Genomic DNA, 10489 nt, shown 5'->3' with positions numbered 1-10489 from the left:
CAGATCAACTGGGGCAGGGTCCTTAGTCCTGTGAAGGAGGAATGAACCCACATGGGTACGTGGGAGGACACAGTCCATTCTAGAAATAGGGGAGGTCGCTGGAGGACACCCCTGAAACGATCAGGCCGGGCCTAGACATTTTGGGCAACTTAGCACGTTCTAAAAGAGGACAGCACGTTTTGGGGCCGACTCACTTTACAAACCCATCAGACAGAAAGGCAAGCAGCCCACACCGGACGATTTTGCCAAAACACCACCAGGTGCTGAAGGGGCCAGGAAGAAAGACAGGACCCCCGCTGGGGGCCCAGACATTATGGGCAACCAGGAGGTACTTGCGACGATTGCTGACCTGAAAGTGGCCTTGGAGACCAAACTGGGCCTGGCAATCAGTGAATTGAAAGCTGCACTTGAGCTCAAAGTTGGAGCGGTGCAGGAGGACGTAAATCTTCTCCGGCAAGACGTACGATTGTTGGCTGAGCGCACGGAGGACCTGGAAAAAGAGGTGGCCCTAAACACAGCAGCCTGTGCTGCCCATAAATCTGAACTTCATGCCTTGGTACAATGTGTGGGCAATCTGGAGAGCAGGGCGGAAGAGGCGGAGGGACGCGCCCGAAGGAACAATATTCGAATTGTCGGAAGGAGCTGAGGGAACTAACCCTAAGGAATACATTGAGTCTATGCTATTACAGGAGATAACTGGGGGAGCCCTGTCCTAGGGGTTCGCTGCAGAGAGGGCACACAGGGCCCTGATGAGGAAGCCACCGCCGGGGAACACCCCCAGGCCAGTGATAGCGAAGATCCTAAACTACTGGGAAAAAATCCTTGAACACTTTCGGAAGGGCGGCACGATACAAAGAGTTGCTGCGAACATAACGGCATACCCGGATTATACCTTGCAAGTACAGCGCAGCCGCATGAACTTTGGGCCCGTGAAAAGAAGATTGCGGGATGCGGGCCATAGGTACATGCTGCTTTATCCAGCAAAACTGAAGGTTTTCTACAAGAGCAGAACCCTGTTTTTTGACACCCCAGAGGACGCCATTGGCTGGTTAGATGTGCAGAGCTGTCCCCAGGAACCGGACATCCAGGGAGCAGAAGGTGGAGATAAGTAACATGCGTCGGTAAAGCGCCCTAGGTGCTGCAGCTCATAACAATGGGACTTGAATATAGCATTGCATATACCGGCAGAGGAGTGTGTTCAGAGCTACAATTATAAATATGATACGGTGGCACTGGAAACCTTGATATAGATATAGGAGCTATACGGAGCATGGCCTCACAACCCCATAGCAAATAGTTTAGTTAGGTCACTGGTAGTTCAGTGACACCCTGCTGGGATCTGGGCCGGGGCCTTTTAGGGAAGAACCAAACGCGGGGGGCCTGAGATCCATGGATGGAGCTGGGCACTTGTTGGGGTTGGGGTAGACGAAGGGGGGGGGGTGTGCAGTGGTTTGAAGTTGGGGAATGGGGAGTTGGGAAGGGGGTTGGAGGGAAGTTTGATGGGAGGGAAAGGGTATTGAGCCAAAATGTGACCCTTAACAGGCGGGATAAGAGGCGGGGAAGGAGTGCGGGATATCATGGTGATGGCGCCAGGGTGCCTTGGAGTGGTTACCTGGAATGTCAGGGGCCTCAACAGCTATCTGAAACGTAACAAGGTGATGATGTATCTGAAAAGGAGGAGGACCGACATAGCATTATTGCAAGAGACCTACCTCACTAGGGAGAAATTGGAGGTGGTTAAGAAGAAGTGGAGGGGGTGCCTGGTGGGATCCACGTACTCGGCCTACGCTAGAGGAGTTATCATCTGCGTGGCGCCGCAGGTGCCATTTCAGCCGCTTCAGGTCACGGGTGACCCAGATGGCAGATTGATTGTTGTGAAGGGTATATTGGAAAACCGAGAAGTGTGTATTGTAAATTTATATGCCCCTAACCAGGACACAGCGGCTTACTTTAGGACCCTGTACGGTAGTCGGCCCTCTGCTGGGTGGTGGGATTATTTGGGGAGGTGATTTTAACTGTGTACTTAACCCTAATGTTGACAGATTGGATAGTAAGATAGACAAACCAACCCCAGCAGCAAAGGTGCTACAGGCCCTCTTGAGGGACTTTGACCTAGTGGATGTCTGGAGGCAGTTGCATCCAGTGGATAGACAATACTCGCACTATACGGCACCACACGCCCTTCATACAAGATTAGACTATGTGTTCGCCTCCACGGAGTTGGCAGGAGAGATGGAAGGTGCGGAATACAAATCTAGGGTGCTTTCGGACCACTCCCCCCTGGTCCTGGAGTGGCGGCATCAACCTCCCAGGGCACGGATTCCCACTTGGACCCGGGATTCAGGGAGGATTTAAGAGGGGCGATCACCGAGTACTTTGAGATAAATACTGGTAGTGTAAGCTCTATGGGAACTGTTTTGGAGGCGTTTAAGGTGGTTTTGCGGGGGGTTGCCATTTTGAAGTCTAGGGGGGTCCAGGGGGGCATAGAGCAGGAGTTGAAGGGAATTGAGGAGGAGTTGGAGGGCAGGATGCGTACGGAAGGCACAGCTGATGAGGACAGAGACAGGATAAGGCAATTACAACAGGCCAGTGGGGACTGCTGGGACAGGTTATGTAAACTAAGCTATAAGAAATACGTGGAGAGACAGCACGCAGGGGGAGATAAGGTTGCTGGCCTGGCTATACAAGAGTGAGACGCCGCGAACGGTGATCAGGGAAATTAAAGGCAAGGGAGGGTGGACTCAGAATACCCAGGAGGGGGTGAATGAGGAGTTCCTGGGATTCTATAAACATCTTTATGGGGACCCAGGTGGCCCTAGAGACCACGAAATTCGGGTAACATTGGAGGACATGGGCCTACCCACCTTAGATGAGGCAGAACGCGCAGACCTAGATGCCCCTATTACGATGGACAAACTCGAACTAGTGGTTCGCTACTTGCCCACCTGTAAGGCCCCCGGGTCCGATGGGCTTCCAAGTGAATTTTATAAAACCTATAAACAAGAGTTGCTTCCCCCGCTGCTGGCCATGCTTAACGAGTCGTATGAGCAAGGCAGGCTACCAGAGACCCTGCGAGAGGCGGTGATTATCCCGCTTCTGAAGCTGGGCAAGCCTAGCACTGATTGTGGGTCGTACAGGCCCTTATCGATGCTCAATCAGGATAGTAAAATCCTCACTGCTGTACTGGCAAATAGGCTTAAGGCTGTCATTGGTAAACTGATACATGCCGACCAAACAGGCTATGTCCCGGGCAGGAACATAACTGATAATCTCAGAAGACTGCATCACATCCTTGACCAGACAAAAAATGACCCAGGTGAACTGGCAATAGTTTCACTAGACGCGGTCAAGGCCTTCGACGAGTGAGATGGCCCTGGTTGATCGCGACCTTGGAGGGCTATGGAATGGGACCGGGGTACCTCAGGTGGGTGACAATGTTATACAGCTCCCCGATCGCCAGGGTCAAAATGGGTGCTATCATTTCGGACAAATGGCAACTAAGCAGAGGCACTATACAGGGCTGCCTGTGGTCACCCATGTTATACATATTGGCACTGGAGCCATTGGCCACCTGCCTGAGACAGCAATACGAGGAGATAGGTATTCGCACTGCGGGTGGCATGCACCTGGTTTCTTTATATGCGGACGACATACTGTTATATTTACGCTACCCAGAAGAGAACATGAAATATATTCTAGACATGATGGAGCAATTTTCCGTTCTCTCTGGCATAGCGGTTAACCCCAAAAAGTCTAGCGTGTTCCCTCTGGGGAGATACAAGCTTGTCTTGCCCGGGAGTCTGCCAGTGTTGCCGATACCCTGGCACACAAAGTCGTTCCGATATCTCGGAATTGACATATACCATACGGCAGAAGAAGAACATGCACGCAACACGGTTAAAGCAGTAGAAGGAATTAAGAACAGCATGGGATTCTGGTCCAGGTTACCCCTGGCTATGGTGGGGTGGGCTGCTCTGCTAAAAATTGTAGTTTTGCCCAGACTGTTGCATTTCTTTGTTAACATCCCGCATGGGATCCCGAGGCGCTTTTTCGCTAGCCTCCATAGCCTGTGTAGGGGCTTCATCTGGGGCAACTCCAGGAACAGGGTGGCCCTCTGGAAACTACAGAACTCGTGTGATAGGGGAGGTATCAACCTGCCAAATTTTGAGCTATACTATCTGTCAGGGCAGCTGCAGTATATAACAAGATGGCTGTCTGACGAGGAGACGGCAGAAACCAGGCTGCTGTGCAGGGAACCGCTCCCCTTCTTCCTCAAAGAAGTGGTGTGGCTGTCCAAGTCGAGGGTCTGGGGGATGGCGGGCTGCTGGTACTGGGATGGGAGATATGGCACAGAACGTGGCAGATTGCGGGACACCCGGTTCCAAACTCTATGCAGGTCCCGCTTGCAGCACTATGTGGAGAGGATCCCCAGCTGATACAAGGGGTCCACAAGTACTGGGAACCAGTGAGCCTGGCCACCCTAGGAGACATATGGCTGGAAGGGGAGGCATTAGAGTTCCCGAACCTGATCGAAGATACTGGGGTGCATAGAGGGCAGTACATAACTTACACCAGAATTGTCAAGAGAGTACGAGCGAAGTGGCCAACAGAGGTGCTCACCGGACAACCGGATGCCACCATGGAGGCTATATATGATATTTCAGAGGGTGGCCATGAGATTTCCCGCATATACGAGCTGTTGGGGTCCAAGGTGGGGAAGGACTTGACCCAACTGAGACAACTTTGGGAGGATGAGGTGGGAGAGCCTATGTCGGATGGGCTCTGGAAAAGAGCCCAAAGATATCATAAAAAAGTGTCCCTGAACGCAAGGCTCCAGCAGATCCAACTATATGTCACACATAGAGCATATTTCACCCCCAGTAAGATCGCTAGGTTTGGTGGCCATACGACTCAGAAATGCCCTAGGTGTGGGGTGGAGTCGGCCTGGGCATGCATGCTGGGGGGATTCCCTAGGCCACGTAACTTAAAGCACATAAGCAGAATGAAAGATCTAGCACATGTCCTGGCCAAACGAAGGATAGCAATGTGCTGGAAGGCAGCCCAGAGGCCGAGGATAGAGTTGTGGTGGGCTGACCTCTTAAAATGGGCAGAGGCAGAAACAGCTGTTTGGTGGGACACGGTTTGTAGGGGAGGGGAGGAGGTAGGACCCCTAATTGAATGGAGGCAGCTGGTGGCTACCATGAGTGGCCCCCACAGTCTGATCAGAGCGATGATGAAACGGATAAAGAGACGACGATAAACCCGCCTGAAAAATCACAGGATGATGACATGGACATATTGGCTCAGGTTAGGGGGGAGGGAGGGAATGGGACTGGACAATGCTGATTGTAACACTCTGACGCTGAATCTGATGATGGAAGTCCCAAGAATTGTAATGTTTAATGTTTGGTGTGTTATATAAAATAAAAATTGTTTTTAAAAAATAAAAAAAAACTGTGCGGCTCCCGCCGGCTTCTCTGGGATCATTTGCATCACCGCACTGGACGCCGCAAGGGTGCCCGTCCCTGCCACTCTGGGTTCGGGGATCTGAACCCGACTTCCTGTCGTTCGGCTGAGGGCAATGGAGGCCATAGCCCATACCTTCCGAACGGCGCTCGCCCATCTCTTAGGAATGACTGACCCATGTTCAACTTCTGTTCACATGGAACCCTTCTCCACTTCATCCTTCAAAGTTCTCTTTTTAATATTTGCTACTACAACCAAGATCTGCACCTGCGGCGGCTCCACACGGGCCCTCGCCCCGGGCTTCTGTGTGTACTGCAGCAGCCCTCCTACTCGCCTGACTTAGCCCCCGCGGCTCTCAACGCCGGCCTGGTATGGGCCTGATGCTCCAGGGCCATCCATTTTCAGGGTTAGTTGATTCGACAGGTGAGTTGTTACACGCTCCTTAGCGGATTCCGACTACCATGGCCACCATCCTGCTGTCTATATCAACCAACACCGTTTCTGGGGACTCATGAGCATCTGCATCATGCGCCTTAACCCCGGGTGCGGTTCATCCCGCAGCGCCTGTTCGGCTTACCAAAAGTTGCCCACTGAGCACTTTCATACAATACCCGGCTCCACGCCAGAAAGCCGGGCTTCATACCCATTTAAAGTTTGAGAGCAGGTTGAGATAATTTTGGCCCCAAGACCTCTAATCATTCGCTTTGCTAGATAAAACTGGGGTTTCCGTGCGCCAGCTTTCCTGAGTGAAACTTCAGAGAGAACCAGCTACTATATCATTCGATTTGTCTTTTGCCCCTATACCCAGGTCGGATGACCGATTTACACATCAGGACCGCTACGGACCTCCACCAGGTCGAGTTCACCATCTTTCAGGTCCTATCACACACGCTCATGCATCATCTCTCTGACAGAGCGGGCGAGACGGGTCGGTGGAGGGCCCACCGCGACAGGATGCCACTGCAATCGCCGGGCACCGGCCCTCAACATCATTACATCACAGGGTTTCATTCATCCCTCTGACTCGGGCAGGCGTTATACTCTTAGTCAGTGTTTCCAGACAGGTCGGGTGGTTAACCGACTCAGACCCCTGGCGCCCTTTGTGGGCCACCCCGCTCGGCAGCACGATGTGGTTGGGGCGTATTGAGGGCAGTCCACCACAGTCACATTGGGAGCCCCGTCTCCCGTGGCCACTCTAGCAACCCCGAAGAGGGGCCAGGACAGTTGCCGGATAAGGGCCCGGTGGCGGTCTATCTCCCTCTGCCCCGTGGACACAGCAAAACTGCTGTCATGGGGCTGTAACCCTCTCTGCTGGAGCAGAGAGCCACCTGCCCCCTGGGGCCTTCCCAGCCGGTCGTGTTGCACCGATACAGAGGAAATGCGCCCTGCTGGGGCTGGATGTGCCTGGGCCGCAGACCTGCAAGGGCCTCCACCGTTCCAGGTGACCAACCTGCCTGCCGTGTTGAATCCTGTGGGTGGACTGCACAGACCCCACCAGTTTACCGCTCAACCGTTTCACACCCTCTTGAACTCTCTTCAACTTTCCCTTACGGTACTTGTTGGCCACCAGTCTCGCGCCCGTATTTAGCCTTAGAGTTTACCACACGCTTTGGGCTGCATTCACAAGCAACCTGACTACAAGAAGACCTGATCCCGGCGTGCAAGAGGCCGCTATCGGCCTAACACCATCCGCGTGGGGAGACTCGATCAGAAGGACTTGAGCCCCCTGAGCGACGCCGGGGAGTCGGTCTTCTGTACGCCGCATTTCCCACGCCTGCTGCTGAATGGGGATTCGGCGCTGGGCTCTTCCCTTTTCACTGGCCTTTACTGAGGGAATCTTGGTTAGTTCCTTTTCCTCTGCTTAGTAATATGCTTAAGTTCAGCAGGTCACCACGTCTGATCTGAGGCCGTGGTCGGGGAGCACAAAGCTCAGGGCAGCTGGCCTCGGGCCCGTACGGGGGGTTGCCCCAGCCCTTGGCGCAGGCGAGTGTATTCTGTCCCAATCTGTGACCGAAGCCCACGTGGTCACGAGGTCCGCGCTCCATGGTCATCCTGCGCCGGCAGCCATGGGACACCAAAGACAGCCACACACACAGCAAGGCCAGGTGCCCCGGGGTGGGGTGAAGGTGTGCCAGGCTTTTTTAAAGCCTGCTGCCGCCGCCACCACATCCAGGGCGCATCGGCCACCGGGCCCTCCCAAAACCAGCATGAGGAGGGGAAACTGGGGAAGCGAGGACGCGTCGGCAATGAGCTTGCGCGCCAGATCCAAGGATCCAGCGACGGTGCTGATCGGGGTCTGACCTTAGGGGGATGAATGGAATGGGGTCCCTGCGACAGCCCCAGCCACGACCCTGGGAGTGAACCCCGGGGCGATTCATGTACAAGTGACCCTCAGACAGGCGTAGTCCCAGGAAAAACCCAGGGCCACATGGTGCTTTCGACGTGTTGATCAATGTGTCCTGCAATTCACACTAATTCTCGCAGCTAGCTGCATTCTTCATCGATGCACGAGTCGAGTGATCCACCGCCAAGAGCCACAGGCAACTTTTTTTGTCCTAGACGCCGGCCTGACCCTGCCGGTGCAGGAGAGGTTGGGGGAGGCAGCGCTGGCTGTGGCAGGACAGCCCAGCTCCCTGTCTACCTCGGCTGAAACCGTTGTGGTTTTAAAAAAAGAAAAAAAATAATAATAATAATAATCCAGGTGCTCAGCCTGACCGCCACCTGCAGCAGCACAGCGCTTCCCAGGGGGATGGAGGTAGGCCGCTCCGCCACCTGCCCACACGGCCCGATCCACTCATCCTTCCCCGACGCCTTCCCTTTTGGGAGGGGGGGCTGGAAGATGGACAACGAGGCAGGCCAGAGACAGCACAGACAGGGGGTCGGGTGGGACCAGTAGAGTCTTCAAACCCCAGCCCGGCTGCATAGGGCCCAGCTCCAGGTACCGGGGCAAGAGGGAAGGTCACCCACTGTGCCAGCGGGCCTGGCCATTGCTCACACACAGATGTGGGCGGCTGGAACCTTGGCGCCCACCGTCAAGTGAGCCAGCTGCACCATGGCTCAGGGCTCATACCTGGCGTGCCGGGCGCCTGTCTGCCTGGGGAGGCACCCCTCGAGAGCAGTCAGGTTTCCCTCGGCTCCCGGCTGCCCCCACTCGGGGGGCTTCCCTGGTGACCGGGGTGTGCCCACAAATGCCCAGCCACTGGCAGGTCAGAGAGAGGAGTGTGCGCCCCCGGCCAGCGCAGATGCAGGCTCAGTGAGGAGAGGGGGCTGGTTGACCACGCGCACCGGACCGCTCTGCGAGAGGTGCCCCGGGCTGTGGGTGTGCACATCTGGGATGCAACCGAAGTCGAGGCCCACGGCTCTCCCTCCCGCTGCTCCGCTGTTAATGATCCTTTATGTCCCCACCCACAAGCAGAAACCATTCACACTCAAACGCCCCATTTCTCCTTCCAAACACGTTCCAGATTCAAATGCCACCTCCCTCCTGACCTACATGCCACCATCCCTCCATCCCTCCATCCGAACCCACACAAAGACACCAACATCCGTCCCTCCATACCTACACCAAGATGCTCCAGCCCTCAGAGCCACACCCATATGCTTCATCTCTACCTCCACACTCAGATGGCGCCATTCGCCCTCTCTCTATACCCACACCCGATTACCCCATCCTTTCGACACGCACATGCTCCCACCACTCCAATAAACCAACATCCTTCTCTCCAGACAAACATACCCCATATCCCTCCATTCACACCCAGATGCCCCCTTCCTTCCCACCAGAGCGCTCCAGCCCTGAACCACATGCTCCACCATTCCCTGACATGCCCCCATTATATGCCCTGTCCCTCCATTCCAGATCAACAATGCCCCCTCCGATCCAGACGCCACAATGCCCAATCCCTTCCTCAAGACCCATAACATGATGGCCCATGCTCCCTCCACACAGAAAGATGCCCCTATCCGTCCTCCGACCAATGAGCCCCAATCCTTCCCTCCAGACACACACCAATGTGCCCCATCCCTCCCTCCAGATGCACACCAATGTGTCCTATGCCTCCCTTCATACCTCCAGCAATGTCCCCATCCCTCCCTACAGACCCACACCCAGGTGCACCATCCCTTCCTCTCAGAACCACACCAAGATGCCCCATCCCTCCCTCTCAGAACCACACCAAGATGCCCCATCCCTCCCTCTAGACCAATACCATAATGCCCCATCCTCCCTCCACATAGCAAGATGCCCCTTCCCCTTGCATCAGATGCCCATGTGCCGATCCTGAATCACATGCAGATAGCCCCAGCCAACCCCCTCTAAAACCACCCATCCAAGTATGCCCCCATCCGCCCAGACCCACACCAATGTGCCCCGTCCCCTCCTTCCAGACCCACACCAATATGCGGTCATCCCTCCCCAGACCAATGTCCCCTCCCTCCCATCAAACCCACACCAATGTACCCCCAACACCTCCCTACAGAGCCACACCAAGATGCCCAGTCCAACTTCCCAACCCACACCTAGATGACCCATGCCACCCTCCAGAACCACTGTGCCCCATCTCTCCCTCCAGAAACACACCCATGTGCACCATCCCTCCACCCAAATCCACACCAATGTGCCCCACCACCTCCCTCCAGAGCCACACCAATGTGCCCCCACCACCTCCCTCCAGAGCCACACCAAGATGCCCACCCAACTTCCCAACCCACACCTAGATGACCTATGCTACCCTCCAGACCCACTGTGCCCCATAACTCCCTCCAGAAACACGCCCATGTGCCCCATCCACCTCCCTTCAGAGCCACACCAATGTGCCCCACCACCTCCCCCCAGAGCCACACCAAGATGCCCCGTCCAACTTCTTAACCCACACCTAGATGACCCATGCCACCCTCCAGACACACTGTGCCCCATCTGTCCCTCCAGAAACACACCCATGTGCACCATCCCTCCACCCAGATCCACACACATGTGCCCCCACCACCTCCCTTCAGATCCACACCAATGTGCCCCCACCACCTC

General features: G+C 55.2%; 1 non-coding gene across 1 annotated transcript; it reads right to left on the bottom strand.

The window, feature by feature from the left end:
* Positions 1 to 7851: 7851 nt before the first annotated feature.
* Positions 7852 to 8002, bottom strand: LOC138522198 (5.8S ribosomal RNA). Its single transcript, XR_011283293.1, has one exon. It is a non-coding gene; the product is annotated as a 5.8S ribosomal RNA (ribosomal RNA).
* Between the last annotated feature and the right edge of the window lie 2487 nt (positions 8003 to 10489).

The sequence above is a fragment of the Ambystoma mexicanum genome, chromosome 13, assembly GCF_040938575.1.
Source record: "Ambystoma mexicanum isolate Mex_15411 chromosome 13, UKY_AmexF1_1, whole genome shotgun sequence".
Taxonomy (NCBI): Eukaryota; Metazoa; Chordata; class Amphibia; order Caudata; family Ambystomatidae; genus Ambystoma; species Ambystoma mexicanum.
Note: the sequence above shows the minus strand (reverse complement) of the source record. Positions and strands in the feature narration are given on the sequence as shown.